The sequence below is a fragment of the Tenebrio molitor genome, chromosome 2 (genome assembly GCF_963966145.1).
Source record: "Tenebrio molitor chromosome 2, icTenMoli1.1, whole genome shotgun sequence".
Lineage (NCBI taxonomy): Eukaryota > Metazoa > Arthropoda > Insecta > Coleoptera > Tenebrionidae > Tenebrio > Tenebrio molitor.
In genome coordinates this window covers 15,118,102-15,145,101 of record NC_091047.1, presented here as the reverse complement: position 1 = coordinate 15,145,101, position 27,000 = coordinate 15,118,102, and the positions used below count along the sequence as shown (strand labels likewise).

General features: G+C 33.8%; 1 protein-coding gene and 1 non-coding gene across 3 annotated transcripts in view; one reads left to right on the top strand and one right to left on the bottom strand.

The window, feature by feature from the left end:
• LOC138124155 (uncharacterized) overlaps positions 1-27,000 on the bottom strand; it is a 233,729-nt gene that overhangs the window by 143,061 nt on the left and 63,668 nt on the right. The gene's annotated exons all lie outside the window — the stretch shown is intronic.
• On the top strand, positions 11,860-11,941 carry TRNAS-GCU (transfer RNA serine (anticodon GCU)). Its single transcript has one exon. It is a non-coding gene; the product is annotated as a tRNA-Ser (tRNA).

The window sequence follows — 27,000 nt, the reverse complement described above, 5'->3', positions numbered from 1 at the left end:
TATACATTATTCTATATATTTTGTATTTTGCTTCTGTAACATCTCGACAAACAGTCTAGCAATAATACTCGCAATAATACTCGTCTTCAGTGGAAAAATATTTGGAATAATTTTAACTAATTTTTGCTTGTCTACCCATGCTGAATACGAGTTGATAAGTAAAAGTCATTTATTAGTTTAAGTTTTCACGATACCTGATATCTTCCAAATTTAACGATCCTAGCCTTCTTGAAGTAGATAATATTGATATTTACTTAGTTAGTTGGCATCAAATGTTGAAAATATTGTGTTTTAGTGCTCTGTTCTGTATTACTAAGTGATAAGAGTGTTAAAAGAGACATTTTGCTATAAAATATAATTATTTTTTTACTTTTAACACTTTTATCACTTACTAATACAGAACAGAGCACTAAAACACAATATTTTCAAAATTTGATGCCAACTAACTAGTAAATATCAGTATTATCAAGCTCAAGGAAGTTAGGATCGTTAAATTTGGAAGATATCATTGATATCAGGTATTGTGAAAACTTAAACTAATAAATGACTTTTACTTATCAACTCGTATTCAGCATGGGTAGACAAGCAAAAATTAGTTAAAATTATTCAGAATATTTTTTCACTGTAGACCAGTGTATTCAAAGAAATGTTTGCATTTCTTTTAAGAATTACTGTACATAGTTACATAAGGTGAATGATCATACTGCAAGTTGGACAAATGAGCAAGAAAAAAGCAAACAGAATGATGCAAAGAGAACGCGCGGCACGCCATTTATTAAGAAAGCTGTTCTATTAAAGTAATTTAGACAGTATGGCGATGCGAAGTCTTTGAAATCCCATTTAATTAAATACATCTAGATTTTATCTCAGCGTTTTACGTCAGCCCATCGTTTGTCGGAGAATCAGGCAGTTTCCTTCTACGCAAACATGCCAAGCAACCAGGCTTTTATTCCAAACACCCTCGTACGAATTCTAAATTTTATTACGCAGCGCCTCTAAAGTGGATAAAATAAGCCGTATAAGTTAGTCCGTGTTTGCTTTCGGGTCGTAATATTCCAAATATGATATGGCCCCCTTCGCTGCTTGCAATCTTGTTCGCGCATACTTTATGCTACTTTACTCCTGATATCCAAATATCACGTCAAAATATTTAATGCTCCAAACCCTTAATAACAAGATTTATCTAGACACCATAAAAACACTCAAAATTGTGTTTTCTCAAACCGAGCGGAGTTTTTACGATTTTCAAACTTTAATTTACTTTGTTTCACATAAAGTTCAGATAGCATCTTCCTATTTGCGTAATCTACCTAATATATTGGCACGTAAATCGTAGAATTTTATTACTTACGACACGCATTCTTCATGGAAAAATGTGTGATGCAATTAGACTAAAAGCACCACCAATGTATCTTATTCATTATACCTCATTTGTGAGCTGTACTTTGCTTATTACATAATAGGTTAAAAAACAAAATACATAATTTTAATTAACGGAGCGAATATTTTTAAGTTTGAAAATGACAGTGAAATTCAGAAGAAAACAACACTGAACATAATGGTTTATTGCAAAATATCATTTTCTATCATCGGTTTCCATTTCATGAAAGGCAACGCCATCACAGTGTGCTATTTAAGTCCGACAACATTTACATCTTTTCGGGACTGTGGGTAGAACCAAAAAGTTCAATTATGCCAGCCATCTCGATCCTCCAACCTGATACAATAAAATTGGTTTTTCGGATATTACCAATAAAACTGTATGCTGTTATTAAGAATACCTCCCTGACAATATCAGACGACAGATCAAGCAGCTTTTGAGTCTATTTGAATTCCTGAAACATTATTGCTAGTACGACAAAACAACAGAAAATAAGTTCATTTCTTTCATGAATGTCCTATAACGGAATATTATTCTTGCAATAAAATATTGCCTCTCATTTTGCTTTAAACAATTTAAAATTAAATGTCACTTTAACACTCACTTACAAGCTTTCGAAAATAAGAGTGTGGGCAGAATAACATTTATAAATTTTAAACATTATTAATAATCAATGTATGTTACAAATTTGAAACCTTCGTACATATTTACCTGTTATGAAAATGTTTACAAGTTTTATGTAAAAAAAAAAGAGGAAAAATATTACCGTAGAACACTAGTTTGAAATAGAACGCCAAGTTCCTAAACTAAGTTAGTGGAATTTTTATTACTGCATTTATTCTGCATTTGTGTCACTTCAAAATGACATTGTTATAAAACTTTTTCATAAATTTAAACATTGTAGTTTTGACAAGGACATTTAGATGGTCAAGACGGGGCACCTGCAATATTACGAGTTTCAAACGTATCAATCATAATTAATTATAATTACACATGTTAGATTTGTCCCCCTAGCTGTTTTAGTTCGATGAAGTTACCATCAAAACAGAAGTAGGTACGTTTCATTGCGCTGGAGCATTTTGCGCAAATTCGTTGTTCCCTCTTTATGTTATGATGACTCTTATGAGTGACAAAGTTGGAATTGATTGCAAATCTCTCTAATGTACAATACAGCAGATATTGAGGTGAGAATCTTTTTTTTTACTTGTAGAAGCATATTTTATAGATATTGGCAAAGACTCGCTGGGATAAGGTGGGGTATTACCTAATAAGCTGATCCGATCTTCAGTTTAACCTGCCAATCAGCTGAGTAAAGAACCATCAATGGCAAAGCCAACATTTACATTACTTGCTTCAAAATAATTCATTCCATTACCTACTACCAAACAAAAGAAATGAGTATCGAAGCGACGTGTACAGTATGTCCAAAAAGTCTGAAAACACCCAAATGAAAACCTAACGCATAATTTTTGAAAAAAATTCAAAGACAGGTCAATTACTGTTTTAAAAAAGCTTTCTGCTGATACTGTCTGTTCGGTCTTTTCGATGACCTTGAAAAAGTTATTATGTTAAAAAAAATTAGGTTACCATATAAAACACCTCTGATGACATCATGTAAGACTTGGTTTTTGCCCAAGGGCGTTATCCCCTCAATATTGATAATTACTCGATCAGACTCATCGGTACACGTTAAATTAGACAATATCAGCTACAGTCGTACGATAATCTATAGTCGGACTCACCTCCATCTCATTCAGTCATTCAAACGGTAAAGCACAGGTTCGGACTCGGGTTTGCTCAATGGGACGGTACAAACATGTAAATGATAAACACCTGACACATCTGTCGCGAATCAAGGTCATACAGTGACTCACCCGGGGGATTCCTCCCCCTAGCCCGATTATGACGAGGGGCTCCAATCACAGGCGTCGTCTTCAGAGCGCTACGTTCCGGGTTTGCGTTGGATGGTCTGGTAGTACCTGTAACAGCCCCGTATGCAGTTTGGGATGCACGGCCCGCCCGCGGTCTTCACAGAAGAAGACCGCCACGGCCAGCGTGTGAGCCTACAACCCACTTCCATACGATACTGTGCTCCCTCAGTACAGGAGAGCCGGGGTTACCTCCCAACCGTTAATCAAGCAGGTATGATCTGTTGCATTTGGTTGCCACCACCGGCCGTCTCTACAAGACGCGCCCAGTCAACGGCCCCGCCGTGTCATGAGCCAAAGATGCCTCACCCGGACATCCGGTGCTCAGGAATTATACCATGGTATCTGCCAGAGGTTTCAGCGCATTAGTGGTACTGACATCATAGCCCAGGTTGCCCAAACCTGCTATCACCCAGTTACCGACACACCTGGTAACTGTATCACCGGCTAGCACAAGCCTAATTCACTGCACCACTCCCGGGTCACAGACTATTCACCTGCCGTCACTCTCGTACTCGTACCTTGGACAGCCCGTCGGTTCCAGCTGCCAAAGCCACACTGTCCCTGTCTCGCCTGTGGGACTCTTAAAAATCACCCCCGAGTCAAGGACCTTTCAGAACATAATTTATGAGCCACATGTTAGGGTGGAAGAGGTAGTTTTCTGTCGCGTTTTTAAAATTCTCTTACAATGATAACTTTTTCAAGGTCATCAAAAACAGCAAACAGATACCATCAACAGAAAGCTTTTTGAAAACGCTAGTTCACCTGTTTTTGCGTGTCAATGTCAATGAGTGAAGTCAAGCGGTTTCCACTTCAAGGGCTGACTCGATTACAAATTTTCTTGATTCATGTAGCAGGTACGGTTGATGGACAAATAAAACTGGAACACTTAAAATGTAGTCTATGTAAATCAAACTATTGAATTGTCAATATAAAGGGAAACTATTAAAATTTTCACTTGGAGTTGGCTTTGAACGAGTTTTTATTTTTTTTTGTTACTTTAGACACACGCAAGAACGAACGACAAATGTCAGTCAGTACAATTAAAACCTATAATGTTAATTATAATGTCAAACTTATCCTAAGGTGCAACGGAAAACAAAGAATGATCCATAGCCAACCCTAAGTGAAAATTTTAATAGTCACCCGTTATTTGTCAGTGTCTATACATATGTATAATATGTCATACCAAAGTTAACCTATTTGTGATAAAGCCATAATTAAACGATGTGAATTTGTAAATTTTGACATTTTTGTCCCAGTTTTATTTGTCCATCGATTGTACATACTTAGTTGGATTTCGAGTAACTGAAGTAAATTAAGTCGACTGGTTTATAAATAAATATGATATTTTTAGAAATAAAACACAAAATGAACTTAAAGTACCTTTTTATCATGTGGATTAGTTGATGAGTTTTAGAACCATTAAATATTTCGCAGTTTTTCTTATTATGGGAAAGGGACTTAAAATAGGATATTTTCACAAATCGCCACTATCTCGAAAGCATCGAAAATATTTTTACTCGAATTTCTGCCATTAAGCAGATAGTGTTGACCGAACCTCGTGCACGGGAAAGATCAGCCGATAATTTACGATACACGAGAGACGCTCTTTCCGCTCGTAATATAACCCACATCAGTTCGAACCAAACTAAACAATCACTTTGTTGTTAACTCGTAAATATGAATTATTATTGTTGTAGCGTTATAATACTAACAATATATTTAGTTAGAGATCGTGCTAAACCTACTCATCAATTGGAAATCTTCTCTTCAAATAATGCATTAGGACATTAGGTAATAAAAGAAATGAATGTAAAGTTACTGGAACAGTATTTTAGCAAAATATGGAAAATCTCGGCTTAGCTTAACTTGAATAATCCAGCCGTAACTGTCACTATTACGATAGTTGCCATGAACGAAGATAAAAGTGGTTTTGGTTTGAGAATGGTTCTTATATGGCGAAGTTACCATTACCAACATTTGATCGAGCCGCTGTGCTAACGTAAAGATGTGCCACACGTTTTCGAATCTTTTGTTTTTTACAGTCGCTCTTGATCATAAATGTCTTCAAATGTTCGATACATCTTTTGCACTTGAGTACCTACATCTTTAATAATAAGAAGGCATAATAAATTCACCAACAAACAATTTTTTATTAATAAAGTTACTTTCCTGTATGTAATTGATCATCTTTTTATTCAAATGAAATTCATACAATAAAAAGACTTCGTTGCTTTAACTTGAAGTTTTTGAACTTTCTTCAATTAATTTATTTGTACTGGAATTTGTTATTAAATTCTCCAAACTAATTTCAAAATTGCGCACGGTATATAAGTAGAACTCAATTAATAAAGCCCAAATTAAATCCACCAATCTTGATAGGTTGAGTCCGGTGCAAGTCCGGATTTCCGAGTACGCAGGTAAAGGGACGGTCGATGGTAATGGAGAGAAATCCGGACCAGCCAGCAACTTCGGCTTAGCGATAAGGAAAGCTCCTCGCTTGAGGTTGCTCGGCTAATGGTCGAGTCCCACGAGTCGGGGTGCCTGATGAGGTACAAACTTAATAGATACATGTCATATAAATTCTGTTTGATGCCGGTCCTTGAATAACTTAAATGGGAGTTTGTAGGCAACGCCACCGGATAGTGGAAATTATGAACACGTTGCGAATTTATCGGACGGTTCGAGAGTCTGGACCGTGCCAAGAGCCCCCGACAACTTACCGGACAGATGGTTATCGTGTACAGGAATACAGTTTGCTACTCCGGGATAAGATAGGCCAAAACAGATACCATAACTTAAAGCACTTGTGTTTACATGCTACTTCCTGATTGTGGTTGACCAAGTAATTTGTTTTCCTTCGACTCTCAATTCGAGGCGAAATGACGCTATAAAAGTTATTCAACGAACAGTTATATTATTATTTGAGGCGGATTTTATAGTCATAACGATGATTAAAAAGGTTATAAATTTAAAGCAGCACAGCTCTAGACACGGCTTTATTTAAATTTTATTTAAAGCATTTTATTTCAAGATTGCTTTTATTTACAGGGGTATTTTAATATTATTTCTCAGTTTGTTAAATAACAGTTCCATTATAAATATAACTTTATAACATCCTGAAGAAAAAGACAAATCAGTAATTTTGTCGCCAATAGATAAATATTCTATTTGAACCGGAAAATGTACTACTAAAAATAAGACAACATAATTATCACTATTACGTAGATGCATTTGATATCTCAAGTATTAATTAATACGTAACAAATGGCGCGAAGTTTTGTTTATCAACACTAAATATAATTTCTACCATATGAGAGTCATTTTGTTACTAAATAATTTATTCTTTGTGCGACGCGACGTATAGCTGCAATTTCACTATTATCGTCTTATCATATTTAAAGAATGAGATCCCAGTAACTACATATCAACCCAAAAGTACAAACTGAAGATTGTGGAAAAATGTCTCCTTTTAAAAAATAAAATTGACCTGACAAGTTCTTTTCGAAAATCTAAACCGGAAAGAAAATACATATTTCTATTGTTCCAGACTTTTAGCGTTCAGGGTGAAAGTGAAATGAAATGAAATAATATGTAAACCATAGTATCTTCAATAAGTGAATAAACCGAAAATGTGGTTAACCATTTTAATTTCATAAAATATATCCTAGATCGACGGAAGTTGTATTTTAAAACTTTTATAAATTTATGCCGTCGCATAATATTTGATTAAATAAAGCTGTACATTAAGATTATTCAAAGATTGATTTGGAAATAATTTTACACTAACAATAAAAAATGGAGGACAATAATGATATTCTGCGTGATTTCTTTTATAATGTGAACTAACGACGGCTGCTGGGTCGGGTCTGCAATTTATCCTAGATCCTCACATCAATCAGTGTCGCAAATCTCCAATTTCCGCACCCTGATCGCGGGCATTTTTAATGTCAGGAAAGTCCTACTCTCGCACATGCTAGTTGTTATCTTCAAGGATGATAGAAGATAGGTGGGGTGACGTTTTTCCTCATACACACACACTCACACACCAACACACACTTTCTCAAAAGGGGGCGCCACATGCTCACATCGTGGCAGTTTCGTTTACGTTTGAGGCAGCATAAATCACCATCCCGTTCGCCTCATGAATACCATTCTCTGAAGCTTGCCTGAAGTGCGTATAATACACATATGATCTGAAATATGGATAGGTCTCGCAAGCATCGATATTCTCGAAACGAAGAAATCACAGCCACCATGAAACGGGAGATATGAGACGTTCTAATATTTCATGAAGCTGAGGTATAACTTTGCCAGTGAAATGCGTATTTTATGAATCGCCAGTCAATCTTTCCTCAATAACAAAATTTAAAAAAAATGTTTTAAATAAGAAGCAAAAACATTTTAGCACGTCCGTACACCTTACAAAAGTAAAAAAAAAAGTTGATTGCGTTGCAATATTGGATAATCAGAAGAATTAATAAATGATTCCAAGTCATTTTCTCAAATATCATTATCATCATTCATCATGATAGATTGCGTCAAAGAACAGTTCGTAGTTACGAGTACCATCTTCAATTTATTTTAAAAGATAACTTTGTTATAGTTAGGTCAGGTTTATTCACCTTCAAGCAAATTTATCTGGCTAATAGTTGCTATGATTTAGAATCTGCTATTGGTAGATCTATGGTAATTACAGTTCAAATAAAGTTACTTGAAGGTGAATAAACCGGGCCTTATTAAAATAAAACTTATTCGGTTATGTTTTTCAAAGGTACAAGTTGTTACATTGTCTTATTAGAAACAACAGACGTCTTCATATAAATGTATTCTCTCTCAATTTGGTTAAATTCACAAGAGAAAAAAGAAAAAGAAAAAGTACCTAATCATCACTTCACCAAGAAAAATTGATTTTGTTCACGAAATTAACTTTTACTTGTTCTTTTTATAAGTTAATATCTATCTAAAAAATATTTGTAATAAAACTTTGTTTTTGTTTGTTTATGATAGATTTGTCCCTAATCAGTAATCAATCGCGTAAAGGTAGGTATGATTTCATCATTTGTGCCTGTAAACCGTTCGCGCACGAAAAGAATGTAGGTAGGTACGCAGCTTGAAAGAGAGAAGTTTTTATGTAAAATAAACTAGGCAAAAATGAATAGGGAATTTCACAATTTTTCTTGGAAAGCAAAATAATTCCTCCAATCCTCCCACGTATTCTTAAACACTAGATAAATTTAAAATGTTACAAGTACTTGAAACATTACATTAAGGCCCGGTTTATTCACCTTCAAGTAACTTTATTTGAACGGTAATTACCATGGATCTACCAATAGCACATTCTAAATCATAGCAACTACTGGCCAGATAAATTTACTTGAAGGTGAATAAACCGGGCCTTAATGTGTATATATTTATATTTCTACCACATTTCATTACAAATTTTAAACTGTATTTATAAAAAATTCAAAAATGGAAAAATTCCCTATTCATATTTGCCTAGTTTATATGACAGTAATTTCTTTAGATGACAAAATTCAAAATTTAATGAGCCCTAAAAGCTCAAAATATAGTACTCCTATTTATAAAGAGTGATCAAATTAATTTGTAATTGAGTTATCTATGAATCCGAAATTGTATGTCGATATATCGTTACCTACTTGACTCCATGTTCCAATAAACACAGCTTGGAACATAGGTTAGATCTCGACATATCAATCGCAAAAGACATATGGATTCAAATCCATGAATGACTCGATTACAAATTAATTTGATCGCTCGATGTAAAAATAATGTCCCATAATAAACTACTGGGTGATTTTAAATGAATGTGACTTTTTTTCATAGGTTGGTAATATTATTGTTGGTTATTCTGCTTTTTAATGTGATAGTTGACATAAACATAGGCGTCCTTGCCTATTTGACACAATTTATTAATACATAAAATGTCAAAATGACGTACGTACGCCAATGTGTTGATTAAGGTATCAAGTTTGTGAAAATAATTTATGAAAAATGTTCCCAACTTAAGAAAAAAAGTCACAATCATTTAAAATCACCCGGTATTTTGATTGACACACGGATCGTCGTATGCGATCTATAATAAAAAGCTCCAGAACTTGGGGTGGATTTTGTAGTCCAGCCTGTATAATCATATGAGTATAAATAAAGGGTGTTTTCGTGTTCGTTTCCTGAGATACATAACGTGAAATGTGGTATGTATACAGGGTGATTTACGAGGAATAATGAGCCCGGCGGAATAGAAAATGCAACCCACAATACATTGGAACAAAAAGCCGGACATCGAAGCGGTAAATGTCCGGGTTTTTCTCCTGATGAATTGCGGGTTGCATTTTCTATTCCATCGGGCTCATTATTCCTCGTAAATCACCCTGTATAACTAACATGTCTTCCATTGAAAAGTTCATCAAATTGGATTTGATTTTTGTCGCTATCTTTGTCTAACCAACTTAATTTACGATGTTGTTGTCTCTTAAAAAATAACGTCATAGCCAATAAATAATGTAAGAAGTCCCACGGCAAAAATATGAACTAATGGACATTTATGGTAACGACTTAAAAAATTTAAGGTAGGAACATCCAAAACTACTTTTTTTTTTTTCATTTCTGTTGCAAATCGAAACTTTTATTAGCTCAAAATTTTTATTTTTAATGAAATTACACATGCATTAGCGCCACTGTCACGTTTGACATGGGACTTCTTACATTATTTAGAGTATAAATACATATATAAATTTTTCAATTTATATACCTAACTTGACATCTGTCAAAGATAACCTCAAAATTTAGAATTAATTCATGTTTTACAAAATGTTTGCCTAAACAAATACGAAAAACGTGGTGTGCACCTCAGCCAAAAAGTGCCTTTTGCCCTTGCCCTTTCAAGTTTCGGCTGCACCTCGACTCGAAAACCCAGACTCGGACGAAAAAGATGCACTTTTTGGGCCTTGATACACCAATAACTGTTTTTTAAATCGAATTTGGCGTTGGAGAGTCGATTGAGAACGCACCACTCGTGTAAAAGTGTAAGACTTAAACAACTAATCCCTGATCCGTTATCCATATAGATATAGAGCATCCATAATCGACTCTTCAACGCCAACTTCGACGCGAAATTTTAAAAAACACCCGTTATATTATTACATTTATGAAATTACAATATGTATATAAGGTACCTGTTCCAAATAAGGCCCACTAATGATATTGACTTAGGTATAGAAATCTCCAAATATACTACAACATAAGGGGTTCGTTTAGCATGAGTGTATAAAATTCGTACAAATGACCGTACCAGATATGTTCAAATTTCGCGGTAAAATAACATTGCAAAGTTCACCCACCAGTGTTGTTAAAAAGCGGGAAAAGTAAGTGTAAGATTTTAAGGTATTTACCACAAATTTCTGTTTGAAAATAGCATTGCAGTATTCCTTGGAAAGTTCTTTTTCATTGCATGTATTTATTTCATTCTGCTTTTAGCTTATATTCGTATAATATCTTATACCCTTTAATGTGAGCTGGTTTTAATAAGGCCCGGCAAAGGAGTGGGCCTTATTAAAACCGTAGTGGGCTTTATTCTTGAATTATTATTTTGACAGAAAATCAAATAAGGGAAGTTGGTATTATCCCTGATGTGACACCTGTGAAATGATAAGTATGCGTATGTGCAAGAATTGTTCCGTTTGGTACCACGAAACTTGTATAGGCCTAATAAAAGATAATGATTTGGATTATTATTTGTGCAGTTCATGCAAATGAAAGTTGTTTTTATTTAAGTATTCTAGAAGAAAATCGGTGTTTTATTAACTGTTATCGAGAATTTAATGGGTGGACCTTGTTAAGCACATCGTACGCAATAAGGCTCACAAACAATGTTTTTTTGAAACAGGAATAACTTCTTTGTTATTATTTTTTTATTTAGGTATATGTTTTATACTGTTATGTTAAGAAAAGATTAAACTTTCATTTACAACCCGCATCCAAAGTTCTTACTTGTTTTTACTAACCGATATTTGAAAACAAAAATTAGGTGGGCCTTATTTGGATCAGGTACCTTTATAAAAGAACAAAGTAACTTAGGCAAAAATTAGCTGTTGCCCTGTTGCCATTGTTGTTGTTTGTATCTTTTCTAAAATGTTTTACTTAAAATTATATCGGTCTGTTTAACGCCTTAATGAACTGTTTTGTTACTAACCAAATCAAGTTCCATCATTAAGGCGGCCTTACACCAAGGCAACAATTGGCAACATGTTGCCGGCAACATTTTTTAGTAATGACCGGCAACATTACTATGTTGTTGCAAGCAACATGTTGCCAATTGTTGCCTTGGTGTAAGGCCGACTTTAGCAACCTTTATTCTATGAGATAAAGTTGTTAAAATATACACTTTTACAAAATTTTCTCTTGATGAGGTTACAGAATTTCTTGTGACTGATACAAATTCAGTTATGTATTAGTTAGTTTTAAAATTATTTTATTTAGTTATGGATCTGAACATTATTTCTCGTATGAGTATCGGTAGATTTCAAGGACGAGGTGGCCGAGTGGTTAAGGCGTTGGACTGCTAATCCAATGGGCTCTGCCCGCGTGGGTTCGAATCCCATCCTCGTCGCACTTTTTTTATTTATTCTAAACTTTAAATTTATTTAAAACAATAAAATGGCTCTTTAAAATACCCATCCAAGATTAAACAATCCTAAATAATCAATTATTATTCTTAGTACTCCTTTTAAGTAGATCCTAACGTTCATTGAAATTTAATTATGTAGTTTGTAAATATGTACGCATAAATACAGGGTTATTCACGTAAGATGACGAGCGTGACTAGGTAAAAATGCAACCCAAAATACACTTTACGAAGCATTCATTGAGTTTGGTATTTAAAAATTTAATCAGGATTCCAGGATTCTATTACATAATTTGAAAGATATGTCTGTCACTGCATTTTTCCTTCGTATTTAGTATTTGAAAATATTTTCGAACGATGACAGAACTGATATGATCCTACTTACCCATTACTTTTGTGATTTTAATTGCTTATTATTGTTATTAAATTGTACTTTATTGAGAGAGGTTCACACCTCTCAATTCACATTGTCTTTTGAGTTGCATTTTTATCTGGTCAGGCTCGTCATCTTACGTGAATAACTCTGTATACCTACATAGGTATGTACAGTTGCGGCCGTTGAAAACTCAGACACTTTGACAACGCCAAACTTTTGGTATTGAAAGTGACGTTTCTCAAAATGTCACTCAAACATTATCCACATTAATTTCTCTCGCAATGGCTCTTATACTCATACATTTTTGCAAATCAGATATATAATTGCGGCATTTTAAAAGTTACGCGCGATTCTGACCTAATAGGTATGTGAAATACTGACACTGACTTTATAATGATGAAAATCCTGTTTACGCTAATCAAATTTCGGAATTTATACCGAGTGTTTAAATCTTTGTCTGAGATTTCAACGGCCGCAACTGTACACCTACATACTCACTTTATGACCTATCAGTAAAATGTTAAGAAACCGAAAAGGTTGTTTACAAATAAATTACTTCATTTATTTCAAAAGCTAGTTCACATGAAAAATATTTTTTTTGTTCGACACTGCCAGAATTTGAGAAATTTCTCCTGTGTGAGCGGATTTTGATAAATGTCACAATTTGTCAAAACGAAACGTCAAGCTAATTTTAAAGATTTTAAGCGATTTGGAGCCTTTAAGAGGCTCGTCGAACAAAAAAACGTTGTATTCAACTCGTTCTTATGTACATTGAGCCTGTTTTGGCACTCGTTGGCCAATTTACACACGAACTCGTTAAATAAACTACTATTTTATTATACCTGAATCATAATCCCTGTTTTTGAAAATAGTATGTATATTAAATAACGAGTTTTGTAAGGGTTGATTTGGCGCACGAGTCCCAAGTGTAGGAAACGACCCGTAGGGGAGTTTTGTATGGGACGAGTTCGCCAATGCCCTTATAAAACGAGTTTTTTTATGTTATTTTTTAGAATTTGCACCCTTGTTTTAATTTTTAAATTAAAAATTTAAATTTTCAAATTCTAGGGAATTTTGTATTAATTGGTAATTCAAGGTATAACGGATGCAACTACATCTGCAACAGATGTTAAAAAGTAGAGTTTGAACATTAATATTGGAAGTTTTTTGGTGTAAATGACAATAATACACTGAAATATTGATACAAATTTTCTTAGAGATCTATTAAACTACGAGTGCTTTAAGAGATAGCCATAAACGACTCCAAATTGAATACAATAATAGGCCTATAATAGGACTTTAATGGATTCTTGCAACAATATGTTTCTATGATAAATGGTGAACTTTAATGTTAAAGTAACTTTAGGCTGATTATGAAATTGGGGGTTAGAGATGCAGATTCTAAAAAGGGCCTTTAAAACACTAAAGTTTTAAAAAATTGCTTAGGTAACAACAAGTAGCAATTCTTTCAGAATCAGTTTGTGTTCCAATTTTTGTTTCAATTTTTATTGAATAAAGAATAAAAGTTTATTATTACGGCACTGTACTTAAAATTGAATATCAAAACTACAACTTATTTAAAAAAAAATCAAAATGTGCATTTTACATTTAAACGGGGTATAAAATTTTATAATGAGCAACTTTTTCCGATGACTTCTTTCTATATTTACAATGCGGAGAACAATATCGTGCCTAATTCGCGAGGTCATACCTAGTTGGTTAGATTTACAACTTACAATTGAGTTAAGTACCTTACATACATATTGAAATTCTACAATTCTACAAAAATTGAAATCAGTACTCCTAGGGATAATAAAAACATGAGACTGTCTTCATCTTATTGTATTAACTATGATAATTGATAACCTGCAACCCAAATGAACAAATATACAGTGTGGAACAAAATGATCTTCATCTAGTTACCTTTGCATTATCCTTAAATATCCTTAAAAATACGATGTGCCGTTCTACAGGCAGTACCGTAATCTGAAAATATACATCAAAATTCCAAATGTGATTTATTGAGAAGGGATGAGATCGGAAGTAGGTACGCCTCAATAATGAAAGTGTTTTAGTGTTTTCTAGCATGGTATACATTTGAATCGTTTATCAATTCAATTCAATAAATTGTAATAATTGACAATTTGATTGATGACATTTATTGACAGAACTTCAAGGTCACTTCAACTTCAAAAAGAGTAGAGCAGAGCGGTGCAGGAAAATTTACATGTGAAAAAATTCCAAAGCTAACTAGATGATAAAGTGATAACCACTTTGTTCCACACGGTACTAATGTAAGAACTGGCACAGGCAACTTAGGAGAGTATGGGTGCTGGTTGGTTCTACTAAACCTTATGGCAAAAATCAACCCTTCCAAGAAATCTGACATTTACAACAAAGCTATAAATTAACTTAAACAAGAAATGAATGTTAGGTGTTGTTCTCGCTTTCATCGGATCAATTTCGGTTCACTGTTATAATGTGATCTAACGCGATACGTACCGTATTTAACGTAATATAGATACTTTCTCTGGATGAGTTCTAAACACGAGATATGGATGTCATAGCAAGGAGAGTACCTACACCACACTACAATATTCTAATTTAAACCTAATCCAACCAAGTACATATTAAGGGCGTAATCAATAGATTATTGCACGAAGGAATGTTTGAAACACGACATGAAGTCGAGTGTTTTAAATTTCCCTAGGGTTATAATCTTGATTATACACGTACTCGTAGTACATACATTTAATTTTATTTTGGTTATCGAAATAGTCAAAATTTAAAGGTTTCAGTAAATTATGCAAAGGCTAACCATTAGGATATCGTTGTGCTATCACTATGAATTTTTAGAGTGCTATGGTTTCTATGCAAATTGTTGGTGTTGCTATATTGACTTTTTATAAACAATTCCAGTTTTAAATGAAAATGGAAAAAACTGAGCACGTTGATCCTACAATTATGTATTTGAAGGAAAAGCATCGTCTGGTACGAAAGGGAGTTGTTTTCAACAGATTGTACGAATGCGTCACGCACAAATTCATAACCAGTGTTCAGAGTATAAGGATAAGGAACGCCTAGTTAAAAAAGTGTCAAACAAAAAATTGAGGTAATGGTAAATGAAAATTTATATTTCGTGAAACACCAACAATAAAGAACAACTCACAAAAACCACAAAAAAATAATTTATCTTCAAGCGGTCGAAAATCGCGCCTTTGTGTATCTCTATAGAAACGGTTGAAGTGGCTTTTTTTGTAACCGGACTTGAAATACTTCAAATTCTAGTAGTTGAGTTTACAGGCGGCTCGACCGAGTCAAATGTAAGGTCATTTGAAGCATTTCTCACGATTTATTGATCAATAATTACACGAAATATTTGATAATTAAATTACATTACTATCCCACCTCCACCCGGCGGCACGGCAATTTTGCCGGAGTACATACACTATTACGGATATTACTATCAAGTAATAGTGCAGTGCTTATCAACAAAAAAATAATGTCGGAAAAAAGTCTCTAAAAAAGCGAAATAACGAATTATTATTCAATATTTAACCGGTGCCACTGTGGTGTTTAACGAGTCGCCCATGTGCACGGATGACAGATGTCAAAATCAAAAATAGCAAGATAGCCGTTCAACGTTAAAAAGTAAACTTTTTAGACTTTGTAGACTTTACTAACATGCGTGAACCTTCCAGTACCAATAATATTGCAACAGGAGAACCAGGAATTACTGGTGCCTTAAAATTCGAAAATTGTAAATTAGAAAATTGTCATTTTACTGTAAATGCAGCAAAAGAAAATGAACGAGTCATGTCGATTGTTTTTTGTGATCCGCTTGAAGATAAAATAGTACATACAGGGTGACTGACGAAAAACCTTTGATGCAGTATCTTGCTTATTTTTTATCCGATTTGAATAAATGACACATCAAGTGAAATAATTTTGAAAACACTTCAATACCCACTAAATAAAAAAAATATATTGCGTCCAGTTTTTGACAGATGAACATCAGCTTCTTTTTTTCAAATAGCACTGTACATTTTTTTTTATTCAGTATTGTAGAGATTTGTCTTCTGAATATAAAAATGCTAAGAACTATACCCATTCATTAAACAAAAGTCAAAAAATTAAAGAGTAAATGTACAAAATTTGAAAATCAAGTGACCAAAATAAACAAGAGAGAAGTTTGTTCTAAATGCTCGAAATGACTAAGTAAGCTCTGAGTATTCATTTGTCAAAACAGTTTGATAATAATAATATTATAATTTATAATGTTGCTGTCCCTTTTTTATTGATAGCAGTCTCAATCAAACAAAATATCATATTATTTATTATCAAACGAAATAAGCAATTTTCTGGATGAGATACCATTAGCAGTGTTGAATAGAGTCGTGTTTCATCAGAACGGCGCCATACCACATAATGCACGCATGAATGTTGTATTTTTAAATCATTTAAATCATTTTGGTGAACGATGAATGGGTGCTCATGGAGCTATTCGATGGCCCGCTATACTTGTGCCAACCAACAGATATAGTAATAAAAAAAAGGGGATGTGGCCTAGTTGCGTAGAACGATATATAAACCATTCACGATTATTTCAAATTAACTATCTATGAAAATCTGACATTTTAGTTGGCAGTATTGTGATTTGTCTTAATAAATCTATTTTAGGTTATAATTCAACCGAACATTGCTCCCAAGTTGTTACATTTTTTAAATAATTGAACGCATTAGGAACAATAATCGTAAAATTGTAATTGAAATGAAACATACATATTTGTAGGGCAGTTCTGGGTAAATTCTTATTAACTAAATTAATGACGGAATTGACAACAATGCGAATATTTAAAAACGAAACGTCATATGACAGGACCTGACGCCAATCTAACAAAAAAATATCGCGGCCTCCTGCATGTTTAAAATAATCGTGAACGGCATATACGCCGAAGCCTGTTTCACAATGAAGCAGGTTCTTTGGCATTTGTCATTCTTATAAGTCTTAAAAAAAACTATTTTGTAATACAAATCGAAAAATGCCAAGGAAAACAAACAAACATTAACACGTGGTCAAACTCCCGAAGCGAGATTAAAACGAATGAGATGCCGGATGCCGTCAAGTAATTTTGGTGGATTTACATCAGACTTTCGAAAATTTGCGCACGTTTTGAATAAGCCAATTGGAAGTTGCTATTTAAAATACGCGGGCACTTGGTTGGCCCAAGTATAGATCCCCAGATTTGAATCCATTGGATTTCTTTATATTCATTCGAAACTTTCGAGACAATGTTTATTTGACCCCACCAGGTACCCAAAAAGAGTTAAGAAAAAAGTTAGTGCGAGTATGTCAGGAAAAACCCCGACATTTTCTACTGAATGCAAAGGTGGGCATTTCTAGAAGGTATCGACAGTGTCTGCAACAGCATTGAGGAAATTTTGAGCAACTAGAATAGATTTTGTATTGTTTACAAATTTGATTACTTGATTTTTGATTTTCAATTTTTTTCATTTAAAATACATTTTTTGTTTTTTTTTTTAATGTAGGAATATTCAGAAGAAGATTCTTTATAAGAACGAATAAAAAAATATATAGAGTGTAATTTGAAAAAAAAAAGTTTGTTATCGTCTGTCAAAAAATAGATGTCGAAAAAAATATCGAATAGGATAATAATGAAGTGTTTTTCGAACTATTTCATTTGATGTGTCATTTATTCAAATCGGATAAAGAATAAGTAAGATACAGCGTCAAAGGTTTTTCGTCAGTCACCCTGTATATGCCATTTAGTATAGAAGGTCTTTTTGCGCTTCTCCTAGTTACGACCTCTACTTCCTCTCGGTCTTCAATCTCTGAGATTAGCACAAAAAGACTCACTTCTACTCTTAATGATATAATCTACTATTTTTCACTACTAGTCTCAGAAGGCGTCATTATTGACTCTCGAACCGACCCCAGAAGTAGAATTTCTCTCCCTTGGTTAATAATAATTTTCATTATTAACCAAGGTCAATAATGAACAGCCGTCACCTAGCAACGAAAGATTTTCTTTGATTTTATTGGTTAACGTAGACAGACGATTATGAATTTTCATAGCAACCGTTGAAAAATGAGAACTCGGATCGTCGCATCGGACAAACAAATTTAATTAATAATTATTATTAGAAAGGGTTTTAACGGATCTAGTAGTGCAAAAAATAGTATATAAACCACGCTAGAGAAGACAATTTTAAGCCTCGCTTCTTTATTCCCCGGCTTAAAAAAATGTCTTCTCTACCTTGGCGTATAATATACTATTAGCTACTTCTATGACCACACGATGATTATGGAGCCCTGATTGCCCGATAGCGTCCAAATAACCACGTCCCTACTATGCCTCCCTACAAAAATTTACAAGAGCCGCCACTGAATTTATGGCCGATCAAAACATACGAAATGAATACCGAGAAAATTTGGGCAAGCTTTTTGACTGTAATAAGAGAAACAGAAATATTTCAATTTCATGCCTGAGCGGAGCGTGTTGTCATTTAGATAATTTTGTGACGTAGCCTAATCTCTGAAGTAGATATTAGAAAGACTAAGTATGACGGGGGTGGCCTTTGGATCGACGACGTGACGGGGTCGAAGGGAATACAACCGCCGTCATCAGACCGAACATTGTCGGAATTGAAACGGTCTCTTTAAATTTTTAATTTTCGTGCCGGCTCGCTAAATGACACGCGTAATTTTCGAGCACGCCACCATTAATTCGGACGGCAGGACCCATAATACCGACACTCCATTAACATTTTTTCGTGTCATTTATTTTTACATGCAGCAGCAGCACAGGCCCATTTTGAATACATTATGCAAAGAATACCCAAGTTTTCGATAGATAGCATCCTCTAAACTCTAAAATACATTCTAGCAGGAGGAATCACGAAAAATTATTTACATAGAGAAAAGATGCCATTCAACTTGAAACGGTTAACCAAAAAAATATAACGAATTGTCACCTTGAAAATAAATAAACAAACACTTTAGTTTATCTAGTTTTATATTGTACATTTTCTAGTAGACTTTATTGATACATACATACAGTGTGTCCCGGGATAAGTGAAACGACTCTTGTAAGATAAAAAAATTTCGATTTAACTTTTCATTTTTTTGGAGTTTAGCCCCGCTTGGTTAAAGACTAATTTTTAACAGTATTTTAGTTTTGAAAAGTCAAGTATGCCTTGAAAATGTTCAAAAAACCTATTTTTCTGTAGAGTAAAGTGCATTTTATGTGGTAAATACGACAAAAAGTTATTAAGAAAAGTTGTTTAGAATCAATATCTCGGCCTCGAGACAAAATTTCAAAATCATCACTAAGTGCATGAAATGCGAACCTATCAAAATGAACATCATAATGTTGCTGAATTTCTCGCGATGTTTGAGTATGCTTCTATTGCAAACTTAGTAAAACTGACAAGAATGCAATAGACATTGACGCTGTTTATAACCTCAAACTTAGAAAAACATAACCTAATTCAACAGATAGCTTTACAACCAAATTAAAAGCAACATTTCTATGACCTCCCATTATGCCAAAACAACGTGAATGCATTTTATGTGAAAGAGGCATTACATATGTTAATCATAAAAATATAGCTCTTGTGAAGCATTTTGTTGTTCTGATGGTACAGCACATCTCGCATCATTTTTCTTTCTTTTTTCGTTGATGCCTTCGCGTATTTCAGAAATTTTTTTCCAGTTGAGGCATGAAATTTTCGAGGAAGTACTAATGGGTGAACTCTTGTAATCTAAGTGCATTTTGATTCTGAATCAAAGTGACCAACCTTAATTTTACCCACCTGAACAAATCTTGTAAAAATTCTATTTGAATCCTAAACAATGATAGCTAAATTTGGTTCAAAGATTAATACTCTTCTGATTTGGTGATAACTGATAACATTTTTGATGATATAAAAATTAGTTTTTTTACGGAAAATTTTTGCAAAGATTATATATGAGAAGAAATTTTTATTTTAGGCTTGTCGAAAAATCAGTCTTAGATTACTTATTTTATCCGTCGTAGTCTCATAGAATTGTGTATATGTCATTTATTATGTACTGACCGGAGGTTACTCGTACAAATCGTCCGGTTGCAGCCGTAATAATCCCCACATTGGTTGAAACGTATTATGTTCCATTCATGGTTTGGTCGGGTCGAACCGGTAATTCGTCAAAGCATTGTGGTTGCAACTACATAATCCGACTGCTTTTCCAAGGGGGTTGGACGCTCTAGATTATACCTCATCATCGAGCTCATCATGGTGTCGTTTAATCATATCGAATCCGAAAAAAAGTCAAAAGATAAACTAATTCCTCTGTCATGGCAAGCAACATTTGACACAAACCCGGAAGTTTGAGTCAGTAAATTACGCTTTTCGATGATAGGTCATAAACAACAATCGACTGTTTATTTTCATTATTAACAAATTTATTTACGACAATTATATCTACATTTTTTTTTATTCAAATAAATTTGTGGTCAATCAGACTGTGGTGTTATCTCTCTTCCCCAAACATAGGTCGTCTTTTTAATTGACAAATCACTTAGATACAAACCTCATTTTGATCATACCTTCATTTATTGTGATAAATGACAAATTGGGACAAGTTTTGGGTTCATTTTATATTATTTTTCAAACTATATCAACGGCTTCTGACATACATATCAATTGTTGCCACTTCCACTTTTTCGTCCTACACTTCATGTTTTACGAAATATTGTACAGCTAAGCTACGCCATGCGTTAACGAAAACAGAATCAGGCAATAGACTAGGCCGCTTGACCACCAATTTTTTTGAACACACGTTATATTATTAACTAGCTTTTGCTTGCGACTTTGCTCGCGGTTACTGAGGAATGTAACAATTAATATCAAGTTGAACTTTTATTTCAATGTTTCTCTAATAATTTCTGTAAAGACGTTTGTATAATTTTTTCAAGGAACCCCGCTAGGTTTTTTGTAATCGAAATTAGTATAACTAATTGCAAAATATAAAATGTTTCTGTAAAAATTCAAATGTTACCGTAAAAATAGAAATAAATGAATTCACGTATTGTACCTACTCGTATAGATATACTAATGCAAAACTTACAAAGTCATTATACATTATTATAAATATAATATAAATATTATAAATGAAGTGTCCCATCGTAGTAGGCGTTGGTGACGTAGTTGAATGTGCCGCCAGTCTCATAACATGAGTGAGACTAGTATCGCCGGTAGGTGGCGTTACCGGCGGTAGTGGAAATCTGTCTACTACTTTGTCTAACATTGCGAGGCTGCGGCACCTCCAAAATTTGTGAAGGTTTTCAACGCCAACTGTGATAGGACAATAATTTATAATGACGCTGTTCGCTGTAGTATAACATTTGTCGGAAACAAATGTTTTTTATATTTTCATGTTAAAGTTAAAGTTATGTTAAAGGTTACAGTATCCAGTATACTTGGCAATCCATGCAAATTAGTAAGAAGTAAACTAGCCAAAACTGAATAGGGAATTCCATAATTTTTCTTAGAAAGCCCCAATCCTCTCACGTATTCTTAAACACTAGATAAATTTAAAATGTTACAGGTACTTGGAACATTACATCTAATGTGTATCTTTATATATTTCTAACACATTTCATTATAAATTTAAACTGTATTTATAAAAAATTCAAAAATGGAAAAATTCCCTATTCATTTTTGCTTAGTTTATTATAATTTGTGTTTAACTAAGAAATTGTCATGCTTCACTTATAAACTTAACATTAATGTTTAAAAAGACTTGGTTTAATAATAGTAAAACTTCGTTTTAATTTCGTTTTCTGTATTTAGCACCGGCGCATCCACCAAATTGTTGAAGATAAATTGGGTACCTAATTCAAACCGTTTGTTGTTACTTTTCTACATTTCGGCAATTGTAATAAGGAAAAGTGCTAAAACGGCACAAATACATTGGGGCTTTGTTCATTTACGAGTATATTTACATTTTCAATGTACCTGGAGTATTTAAATTTTTAAAAAAAGGCAGCAACTTTTAATTTTTTAGGTTATGCACAAATGACAAACTGGTAGTAGATAACCAGTGCTTCTTCCATAATAAATAATCTGCAGATTTTGTATTGTGGAATGAAATTGACATTTCTAATGTCCGTTAAATGCCCATTATATTTGAACCAGAACTGGTTCAAATGACCATTGCTTTGATTAATACTCAATTTTACATGGAATTATAAAGGTGAGAAATCCACCCACTAATCTTGTCCTTATGCAGACCATTTAAAAAATGTATAATTTTTAAAATTAAAAAGCGATGAAATTGAATTTCCTGTTAGATTGTATTTCATATGCAGATACAGATAGAACTAACATATTTATATCATTACGATAAATTGTAATATAATATTGTAATGTGATGGTGTAATAAAATATAATTACATAAATAATTGACAAGAACGTATTTGTGAATTCTTATTTTTTCAGAAACGTCTCGTTTTGTTAAGCTCAAGTTTATTTTTTGATAATAAAAACAATTTTGTTGTAATTACATACTACATGCCAGCTCTATCTATCGTATTAATTGTCTACAGCGTGGCTGACAGAATAGAACTTTAGAGAACTTTAGAGCCTTTATTACAGATCACATCACGACTATTGATATGAAAATTGAAGTGGTTTAATAAATAAATACAAATAGATGTTGACCTAAATACACTGAACTCCAAAATTAACGCATCACTTTGATTTTTTTAATTAAAAAAGCAAGTTTTGAAATATTTAAAAAAATATGTTAACAACAATAACAGCTGAACCATGGGAAATATTTTCAACACATTTTCTCAAAAAAAGAGCACATAAATGTAAAAAAAATACAAAAATTCGAAAAGGTAACATCACGAGTAAAAATGAGAAATCGAAAAAACCATGGAAATTTAAAGATTATTTTCCTGGAATCTTGTATTGTCCCCTCTGGCGTTAATTGCAGCTCATTAACGTAGTGGCATGTTAAAAATGAGGTTTCTGTTATGATTTTAGCCTATATTTTGCCAAATATCCAGAAGTGCTCTTGTTAGCTGACTGAAGTCATTTGGACGTCCTTACATTGCCTGTAACAGCTTTTCCATATTATCCCATAAGTGTTCGAATGAGTTGAGGTCAGGGTTACGTGCTGGCCACTTCATAACTGATATTTCAATAGTCCTAAATTAGTCGGAAATTACCCTTGCAATATGTGGCCGCCTATTATTATCGTGCATATAAATGAAATCTTGCCCTACGAATGGGGCATAAGGTACAACAACAGGTTCCAAGATGTTCGTGCTACATCGATGTGCATTTAAATTGCGTCTATCTAAAACCACCAGCTCTGTAGCTACGTCTAAAGATATTCCTATCCATACCATTATTGACCCTCCCCCAAAACTCTCTTTAGAAACGAAATTACACTGCGCATATCACTCACCAGGTCGTCTATACACTATTACCGGTCCGTCAGACTCGTATAGACAGAACCTGGATTCCTCGAAGACCAAAACTCTGGGCCAATCTTGTTCGACCCAATTGACATGTTCTAATGCAAAGTTTAAACGGTCCCTCCGAAGAGCTGCAGTTAACTTGGGTCCAGTAGCTGGTCTTCTCGGATGTATCTGATCCTACTTTAGTCGTTTTCTAACCGTATTTTCACCCAGGCGGAGTGCATATTGTCTAACATGCGATCTTAAAGTAGGAGAGCAGTGAGAAACCCTTCTCTAATGCTTATTAACCTTAAGCATTGGTCCTGGTGAGGTGTTGTGATCCGTTTTCGGCCTTGTCCCCGCCTCCTTGTGTGCCGTCCAGTCTCCCGATGTCTTCTTAGAACTTTAGATACGGTAGATTGGTTCATACCAAAGTGATATCTATAGTCCTCCGACTCTCTTAATTCTGAGCTAACAAAACCACTTGCACGGATTTTTTAAATGCGAAGTTGTTCCTAACATCACCCATGTTAAAAGTAAATGAAGATTGATGTCAATACTGATTCAATTTTTTAACTGTTACTAAAAAATTATTTTCGAGTAAATTTAAAAATCGAGCAAAAACGATATTTTTGCTCATTTTTGTACACAGTGGCTGGAAATTTTAATTACTCTTGTAGAATGATTTATGTTTTCCCTCGATTTTCAGTGTGTATAACAATTTTTTGCTTTAAAGTAAAACTTTTCAAAAAAACCGTAAAAATACAAGTGATGCGTTAATTTTGGTGGTCAGTGTAGAACCATTTCAAAACTTGCTAGATTGAGCTAAATTGAGTTTTGCCTTGTCAAAACAAAATTTTCTTCGGATATGCCTACATTTATAGTTATTTAGGTCTTAACGGCTTTTAAGAAGGCCATAACGAGCAAGGGAGCTGTTTGAGACCCGACGAAGGCCTTAATGCTCTGCGGTCGTTATGGGTTTTTCATCGTGCTAAATCACTTTATCAATCACCTATACAGGTTGTCCCCAAAGAAGAAGACGAGTTTATAGTCCTTATTTATCGGAGGATTTTAATTATTTATACACCAAATTAAATGGTTGTGAATAGGCTACAAAAGAGCCTAATAAATTCACATATAGCCGCAATGGTTTGAACGCTAAATTGTCAAAAAAAAATTTTCAAAGGCGAACAAATTTTTTTTAGTAATTCTGATAGATATTTTATTTTATGCGTTATCAAAGTAACAACGCTTTCCATTCAAATGCTGAATCTTTGAATAATTATTTAATATACAACGTGTTTCACGTAAGAGTACATGATGGTGTATATCTATATGAATGAGAACCGCAAGAGACGTCATACCGGATCAACTGGAAAAGTGATGATATTGATATTGCAAGTCGCTTTACAGACATATCTTCAGATGTTGCAGGAAGCTATTTTTAGCAAGATAACGCGCATCTCCACACTGCTCAGATGACAAGACAGTTTTTGACACTTTGGCCATCTAGGTCACATTTATGTAACAAAATGTATCGTAAACTGTTGTTTACAACATCCTTCGAACATGGTCCGAGAACTACGGTGTCAGTTACAGATGAATGTACAAAAATCGCGGAGATATTACTCGTTATTGATAAATATTTTCATGCTATCTAAAGACATTTTAGACGAAATATTATTTAAAAAAAAGTAAGCTGTTAATTTCAAATTGAACACCATTAATCGTTAAATTTTTAAGCAGCATAAATGAAGTTGAATCAATTTTTAGTAGCCTTTAGGCACCGTGATAATAAAATGGTAAATTTGTTATTTGTAGATGCAAACGTTATGTTTTTAGTCAAAATTGTTGAGATATAAAGACACTCCAATTTTGATTAATTAACTTGATATACAGCCTATCCCAGAACTGCCTCCCGATAGAAAACAGGAATGTGCTGACAGCTGTAGCTAAGTTTTCAATTTCATCAATCTCAGAAGCTCGTCCTTAGATATACATATTTAAAAATCGGACAGGTTGCTAGACAGCAAAAATTATCCCAACAAAATTCGAAATTCGCAATCCCAGCAACGCAAAATTGCGGTCATCCTACCTCGATGGTTTTTCTTTAAAATTCAGATTATCACATTTACCCAAATATGTACTCCCTTTTTCTGTAGGGTCAGTTCAGGGACAGCCTGTGTATAATATGTATTTATAATGTCACAATTTTATAACTTAAAAAACGTAGGTGTCAGAAAATGTCTCCTTTTTATTAAATTTGTTCGTGTTATTTAGTTGAAGATCTAAACATGGGGAAAGTAATAAACTGAAGTATTTAGTTTATAGCGTTAATATGAAATGTTCCAGCACTTCGTAACCACTTTCATTTAAAAAAATCTCGCTTTGTGGTTTTGAATAATTAAACACAACTCATAAAATAAACATAATTTGAGTTTTATTGCCATACCATTCTATTTGGATTTTTACATAATGCATGCTACTAAAAACAGGTGGAAAAGTTGATATGCTTTCGTGATCGTGGCAATAGAAACATACCTGCGTATAGTTTATACGTTCAAAACAAATAATTCATTAGCTGTTGGTGAATATTCTGCGTGTTTCGCATTGTGATTCAAAATATCAAGATTATACCTACACACCATATTAATTACATGTCAGTTGCTTGTGCATATCTTTCCGTGTAATAAATGGTATTATTCAAATTACATTCCCTGTCGCAACGGAAAACCGTTGCAGCTTCGATTTTATTTATTAAGTTGCAAATTTGGATTCTTTTTTTTAATGCTGTCGTCAGGTGATTTAACTTAAGCAAACGTAGTGGGAGGACCTTTCTTCTTTTCTTACTAATTTAAATGTTGCGGCTTCGCAATTGCATGCAAATTTCCCGGCTTAAGCCTGTCCACCGCAAGTCCGTCGGGTCTCGCTACGGTCGCATTTAATTTCCCTTGCGGTTTTACATCACCATAATTCTTGTCAAATTTAAAATTCATAAAAATGCATGCTACACACAATATCAGAAAGGGCAGGATGAGCCGAGAGGAAATCATACCTCACAGGGGAATTTGGTGATCACGTCAAAAATGACAACGTTGGAGGCTCTAATGAGTGTGATGCGTTCAGTATTTGTGGGGGCAACTTTAATTAAACTTTAACAGTTTTATAATTTCAATTAAAAAAGCGGCCATCGA